The following is a 6,667-nucleotide window of genomic DNA, read 5'->3' on the forward strand; positions in this document are numbered from 1 at the left end:
AAAAAAGCCAAAAGATAAAATATGCTCAATATGCTCAATTCTGCCTGCGTCCTCTTGTTCTCGGACCCGGTGAGCGTTGACGTACTTCCAAGTCATCAAACCTGTTGAGCAAGTCAGTGAACCGCTGGTCGGTTATTGCATTCCTCACTTCTTGTTGTTGTTGCATCTGGCGCATCAGTTGCATCACTTCGTTATTCTGCGCCTGCATGGCATCAATAGCATCCATGATGTCATCATTAGTTGCTGGCCTTCTTCTTCGACGACGTCGGGAGGATGGACCAGTTGCATTATCGGAAGGGTTAAGCGGGGCTGACTGTTGTTCAGGACCTGGATCACCTTGCTCCATTTCCTCAAACTCGTCCTGAAGCGGGTTTGCTTGTGTAGGGTCGGTAGCTTCGGGAGCATTCAGATCGTAGATGAATCGATCGGGGTTGGTGACATCTGTGAGGGCAATGTTGGGCAAAACAACGCTTGGGACTTCTTGGTTATTCACCATAAGATAATACCTTCCGCCTACCCTATTTTTGATTAAGCGGCTGGAGCGACAGTAGCTTATATCCATAAATAGGGGTGGCAGAGAATGCAAATTTTGAAGTCGGTCCCCTAGATTCAGACCAAGTGCTATGGTGGTTATTAATCCTCCAATCACAAAAGGTTGGCGGCCTCTAGCACATAGGGTGCGGATATGGTGAAATAAGAAAGAGGCGGCGTTTACCTTTGTATCCATTTCAAAGACGCAGTGGAGGAAGAATAATTCCTTGGCGTTGACCTTGCTGTTGTTGGGTCGACCAAAAATGGTATTTTGCAGAATGCGGATAAAATACCGAATAGTGGGGTTATGTATGTGCGAAGCAAGTAGTGCATCCCAGTTATTGGTTTCCACACCGAATATTTTTCTAAAGAGGTCGAAGGCGTTTATGTGCCACTGTGAGTTCGGAGGGATTCTTGGGTGGACTTGGCCTCCTACAGGAAATTGTAGCATGGCACTCAACTGGTCCTGGGATAGTGAGTACTCGGTGTTGAACATGCAGAAAGTTGCGGTACCGGTTAAGTACTCGTCTTCACCGGTTGGGGTGGTGTATGAATAAGAACTTAAAAATTCTAAGGTGAGTGAAAACTAAATAAAATAAAATAAAAGGATTAATCAAAGAAGAAATAAAAATAAAAATTTGTGGGTTGTCTCCCACGAAGCGCTTTGTTTAATGTCGCAAGCTCGACATAAAACTATTAAATGTTAATCTATAAATTCTGAAGACATTACGTCTAAGTGCAGGACTTGCGAGCCTTCATTGTTCTCAGCATAATGATAATGTTTTAGACGCTGCCCGTTTACGATAAATGGTTCAATAGATTTTCCTTTAATTTCTACAGCTCCACTGGGAAAGACATTGGTGATTTGGAAAGGGCCTGACCATCTAGATCGTAGCTTTCCTGGGAATAACTTAAGTCTAGAGTTAAACAATAAGACTACATCGCCTTGTTTGAAAGTTTTTCTTGATATACGTTTATCATGCCATTTTTTCGTTCTTTCCTTGTAGATTCTGGCATTCTCGTAGGCGTCTTGTCTAAGTTCCTCTAATTCGTTTATATCAAGAATTCGCTTTTCACCGGCGGCCTTATAGTTTAAATTTAAATTTTTTATAGCCCAATAGGCCTTATGTTCTAATTCTACCGGGAGGTGGCAAGATTTTCCATAAATAAGCTTAAATGGGGTTGTTCCTATGGGAGTTTTGTAAGCGGTTCGATAAGCCCATAAAGCTTCAGGTAATTTTGATGACCAGTCTTTTCTTGACGTAGCGACTGTTTTTTCCAATATCTGTTTAATTTCTCTATTAGACACTTCCACTTGTCCACTAGTTTGAGGATGGTAAGGTGTTGCTACTCGATGTTTTACACCATACTTAAACAATAATTTTTCGAGTATCCTAGATATGAAATGCGATCCACCGTCACTGACGACTATTCTTGGGACACCAAATCTTGGGAAGATTATATTTTTAAAGAGTCTAATTACTACTCGTGTGTCGTTTGTTGGAGAAGATATAGCTTCAATCCATTTTGATACGTACTCAACTGCTACGAGTATGTACTTGTTACCAAAAGAAGGTGGGAAAGGTCCCATGAACTCTATTCCCCACACATCGAAAATTTCTACTTCCAAAATGCCTTTTTGTGGCATTTCGTCACGTCTAGATATGTTTCCTGTGCGTTGACACCTATCGCATTTCTTGACAGCGGTATGTAATCCTTCCATATGTTTGGCCAATAAAGACCGGCTTGTAGGATCTTAGAGCAGGTTTTGGATGTACTTGCATGTCCACCATAAGGAGCGGAATGACAATGTTGGATTATACTTTCTACCTCTTCTTCAGGTATACAGCGACGGAAAATACCATCGGGGCCTCTTTTGAAAAGTAAAGGGTTGTCCCAATAATAATGTTTTATGTCATGGAAGAATCGTTTCTTTTGTTGGTATGATAAATCAAGTGGAACCACTCCGGCAGCTAGATAGTTGACGAAATCAGCGTACCATGGTGTAACGCATATAACTAAGGTGGTCTCTACCTGTTCATCAGCTCTATTTTCTTCCAAATTAGCTATAAGTTTATCGTACGAGAAATCATCATTGATCGATGTTCTTTCCGGTTCCAGGTTTTCAAGTCTAGAGAGGTGATCTGCTACTATGTTTTCAGTTCCTTTTTTATCTTTGATTTCCAAATCAAATTCTTGTAGCAACAAAATCCACCTTAGGAGTCTAGGTTTAGCGTCCTTCTTTGTTAAGAGGTACTTAATGGCTGCGTGATCAGTGTAAACGATTATTTTAGCTCCGACCAAGTAGGGACGAAATTTATCTAGTGCAAATACTACTGCTAAAAGTTCTTTCTCGGTCGTGGCGTAATTCATTTGCGCTTCATCTAGAGTTCTACTCGCATAATATATGACGTGAAGTTTTTTATCCTTTCGTTGTCCTAAAACGGCGCCTACTGCGTAGTCACTTGCGTCACACATTATTTCGAATGGTTCATTCCAATCCGGGGTCTGCATTATGGGCGCGGAGATCAATGCTTGTTTAAGTGTTTGAAATGCTTCTAAGCATTTATTGTCGAAGATGAATTCAGCATCTTTCATTAATAGTCCGGTTAAAGGTTTAGTTATTTTAGAGAAATCTTTAATGAATCGTCGGTAAAAACCGACATGTCCTAAGAAGCTTCGTACTTCTCTCACAGTTTTCGGAGGTTGAAGGTTTTCTATTACTTCTATTTTGGCTTTGCCTACTTCAATTCCTCTATTTGATATGACGTGTCCTAAAACAATTCCTTCTTGTACCATAAAGTGACATTTTTCCCAATTAAGTACTAGGTTTACTTTTACACATCGTTCTAGAACTCTTTCTAGGTTTTCAAGGCATTCCTCAAAACTTTGTCCGCATACGGAAAAGTCATCCATAAAGACTTCCATGATGTTTTCGAGAAAATCGGCGAATATTGCCATCATGCACCTTTGGAAGGTTGCAGGAGCATTGCACAAGCCAAACGGCATTCGTCGATAAGCGAAGGTACCAAAAGGACATGTGAACGTTGTTTTTTCTTGGTCATCAGGATGAATTGGTATTTGAAAGAAGCCTGAGTAACCGTCTAGATAGCAGAAATGAGAATGCTTGGCTAATCGTTCTAACATCTGGTCTATGAATGGTAAAGGAAAATGATCTTTTCGGGTTGCTTTGTTTAGCTTTCTATAATCAATGCACATTCTCCATCCCGATTCAATTCGTTTGGTTATAGTTTCTCCTTTTTCATTTTCGATCACTGTTATACCTCCTTTCTTTGGTACGACGTGTACAGGGCTAACCCATTTGCTATCGGATATAGGATATATGATACCTGCCTCCAATAACTTCGTTACTTCCTTTTTCACTACCTCACTCAGGATCGGGTTTAGTCTCCTCTGATGTTCCCTAGAAGTTTTACAGTCTTCTTCTAGCATGATGCGGTGCATACAAATAGAAGGACTTATCCCTTTGAGATCAGTGATGTTGTATCCTAGTGCGGTTGGATATTTTCTTAAGATATGTAGGTGTTTTTCGGTTTCGAGTTTTCCTAGGTCTGCATTGACTATTACGGGTCGTTCAAGTTCTAAGTCTAGGAATTCATATCTCAGATTTTTGGGAAGTGTTTTCAGGTCGAGGGTTGGTTTCTTAAGGCATTGCGTAGGATCCAATGTTATTGCTAAGCATTGATTCAGTCTGTCTTCTACACGATAGTCGGGCAAATCGTCATTTTCTAATTCTGTTTCTTTTATGCATTCATCGATGATATCCATGAAGTAACATGTGTCTTCTATTGCAGGTGCTTTCAAAAATTTGGAAAGAATAAACTCAATTTTCTCTTCTCCCACTTCGAAAGTGAGTCGTCCTCGTTTTATGTCTATGATAGCACCGGCGGTTGCTAAGAAGGGTCTTCCCAGTATAATGGGTGTAACTTCATCTTCTCTTATGTCCATAATTATAAAATCGGTGGGAATGTAGAATTGACCTATGCGCACGGGAACGTTTTCAAGAATTCCTACGGGATATCTAACGGAACGATCTGCTAATTGCACAGACATTTTGGTTGGTCTCAATTCTCCCATTTCAAGTCTCTTGCATATGGACAAGGGCATAACACTGATACCGGCTCCTAAATCGCATAAAGCTTTGTCTATGACAAATTTTCTTATATGACAGGGTATAGAGAAACTACCAGGGTCTTTAAGTTTAGGAGGCATATTCTGGATTATTGCGCTACACTCAGCAGTGAGTGTAACGGTTTCGCTCTCTTCAAGTTTCCTTTTATTAGATAGAATTTCTTTTAAGAACTTAGCATATGAAGGCATCTGTGTAATAGCTTCTGTAAAAGGAATGGTGACGTTTAATTGTTTCAGTAGGTCAACAAATTTTTTAAATTGGCCCGCGTCTTTGGTTTTAATTAGCCTCTGAGGATAAGGGATAGGTGGTTTGTAAGGAGGTGGAGGTACATAAGGTTCTTTGTTTTCTGCGGTATCCTTATTACACTCTTCCTTTTTCTTAGGTTTACTTTCTTCCTCAGTTGACTTTTTAGAGTTTTGGTTCTCAATCCTTGGGTCAGACGGTCCTTCTACCTCTGTTCCACTTCTTAATATAATTGCATGAGCGTGGCTTTTCGGATTAGGTTGGGGCTGTCCAGGAAATGTACCAGTTGGGGCAGCAATAGGCGCTTGTTGTTGAGCTACTTGTGAGATTTGTGTTTCCAGCATTTTGTTATGGGTAGCCAGGGCATCTACTTTACTTGCTAGTTGTTTAATTTGTTCGTTAGTGTGTACATTCTGGTTTAAGAAATCTTTATTGGTTTGCTGTTGAGAAGCTATGAAGTTCTCCATCATGATTTCCAAATTGGATTTTCTAGGAACGTTATTGTTAGGTGTAGATGGGGTCGGCTTTTGATATCCAGGAGGTATAGCTGGGGCTTGACTGGGAGCTTGTCCTGGTGCGTATAAAGCGTTGTTACTCTTATATGAAAAATTAGGATGGTTCTTCCAGTTTGAGTTATAGGTATGCGAGTAAGGATTTCCTTGAGCATAGTTCACTTGCTCTGCTTGGATTCCTGTTAGGAGTTGACAATCTGTAGGAGTGTGACCTTGAATTCCACAGACTTCGTAATTTTGAGTTACGGCAACCACGGCGGTTGGAGGTGATACATTTAAACTTTCAATTTTTTGGGCAAGAGCCTCCACTTTTGCATTAACATGATCAAGGCTACTTATCTCGTACATGCCAGTTTTCGTTTGAGGTTTTTCTACCATTGTTCGGTCGCTTCCCCACTGATAATGGTTTTGGGCCATGCTTTCAATAAGTTGATAAGCGTCAGCGTAAGGTTTATCCATAAGCGCACCACCTGCGGCGGCGTCTATTGTTAATCTTGTGTTGTACAAGAGACCATTATAGAAGGTATGAATTACTAACCAGTCCTCTAAACCATGGTGTGGGCAAAGTCTCATCATGTCTTTGTATCTTTCCCATGCTTCGAAGAGAGACTCGTTATCTTTCTGCTTAAATCCATTTATCTGGGCTCTTAACATAGCTGTTTTGCTTGGAGGAAAATATCGGGCAAGAAAGACTTTCTTCAACTCATTCCATGTGGTGACTGAGTTGGAGGGAAGAGACTGAAGCCATCTTCTAGCTTTATCTCTTAACGAGAAAGGAAAGAGACGAAGTCGAATTGCCTCTGAGGTGACACCATTAGCTTTAACAGTATCAGCGTATTGAACAAATACGGATAAATGAAGGTTTGGATCCTCGGTAGGATTTCCAGAAAATTGGTTCTGTTGCACTGCCTGCAACAGTGAAGGTTTAAGTTCGAAGTTGTTTGCTTCAATTGCGGGTGGAGCAATACTCGAATGCGGCTCATCTTGCGATGGAGCAGCGTAATCTCGAAGAGCACGAGCTGGTTCTGCCATCTCGGGTATCGGCGAAGGAAGAAGATTTTTGAGATCGGGAATTTCGATTGGAGGAAGATTGTTTGCAGCACGATACTCCCGAATTCGTCATAAGACTCGGAGATATCGTTCAACGTCGTTGATTCGTAAGTAATACGGTTCGCCTTGTGAGCGAGTGTGTGGCATACAAATCAACAAAAGACAAAAAGGAAAAATA

General features: G+C 40.8%; 1 non-coding gene across 1 annotated transcript; it reads left to right on the forward strand.

The window, feature by feature from the left end:
- Window positions 1–5,986: 5,986 nt before the first annotated feature.
- Window positions 5,987–6,093, forward strand: LOC127116047 (small nucleolar RNA R71). The gene has a single exon (XR_007801035.1). It is a non-coding gene; the product is annotated as a small nucleolar RNA R71 (small nucleolar RNA).
- Window positions 6,094–6,667: the final 574 nt, after the last annotated feature.

This window comes from Lathyrus oleraceus, chromosome 1 (genome assembly GCF_024323335.1).
Source record: "Lathyrus oleraceus cultivar Zhongwan6 chromosome 1, CAAS_Psat_ZW6_1.0, whole genome shotgun sequence".
Classification (NCBI taxonomy): Eukaryota; Viridiplantae; Streptophyta; class Magnoliopsida; order Fabales; family Fabaceae; genus Lathyrus; species Lathyrus oleraceus.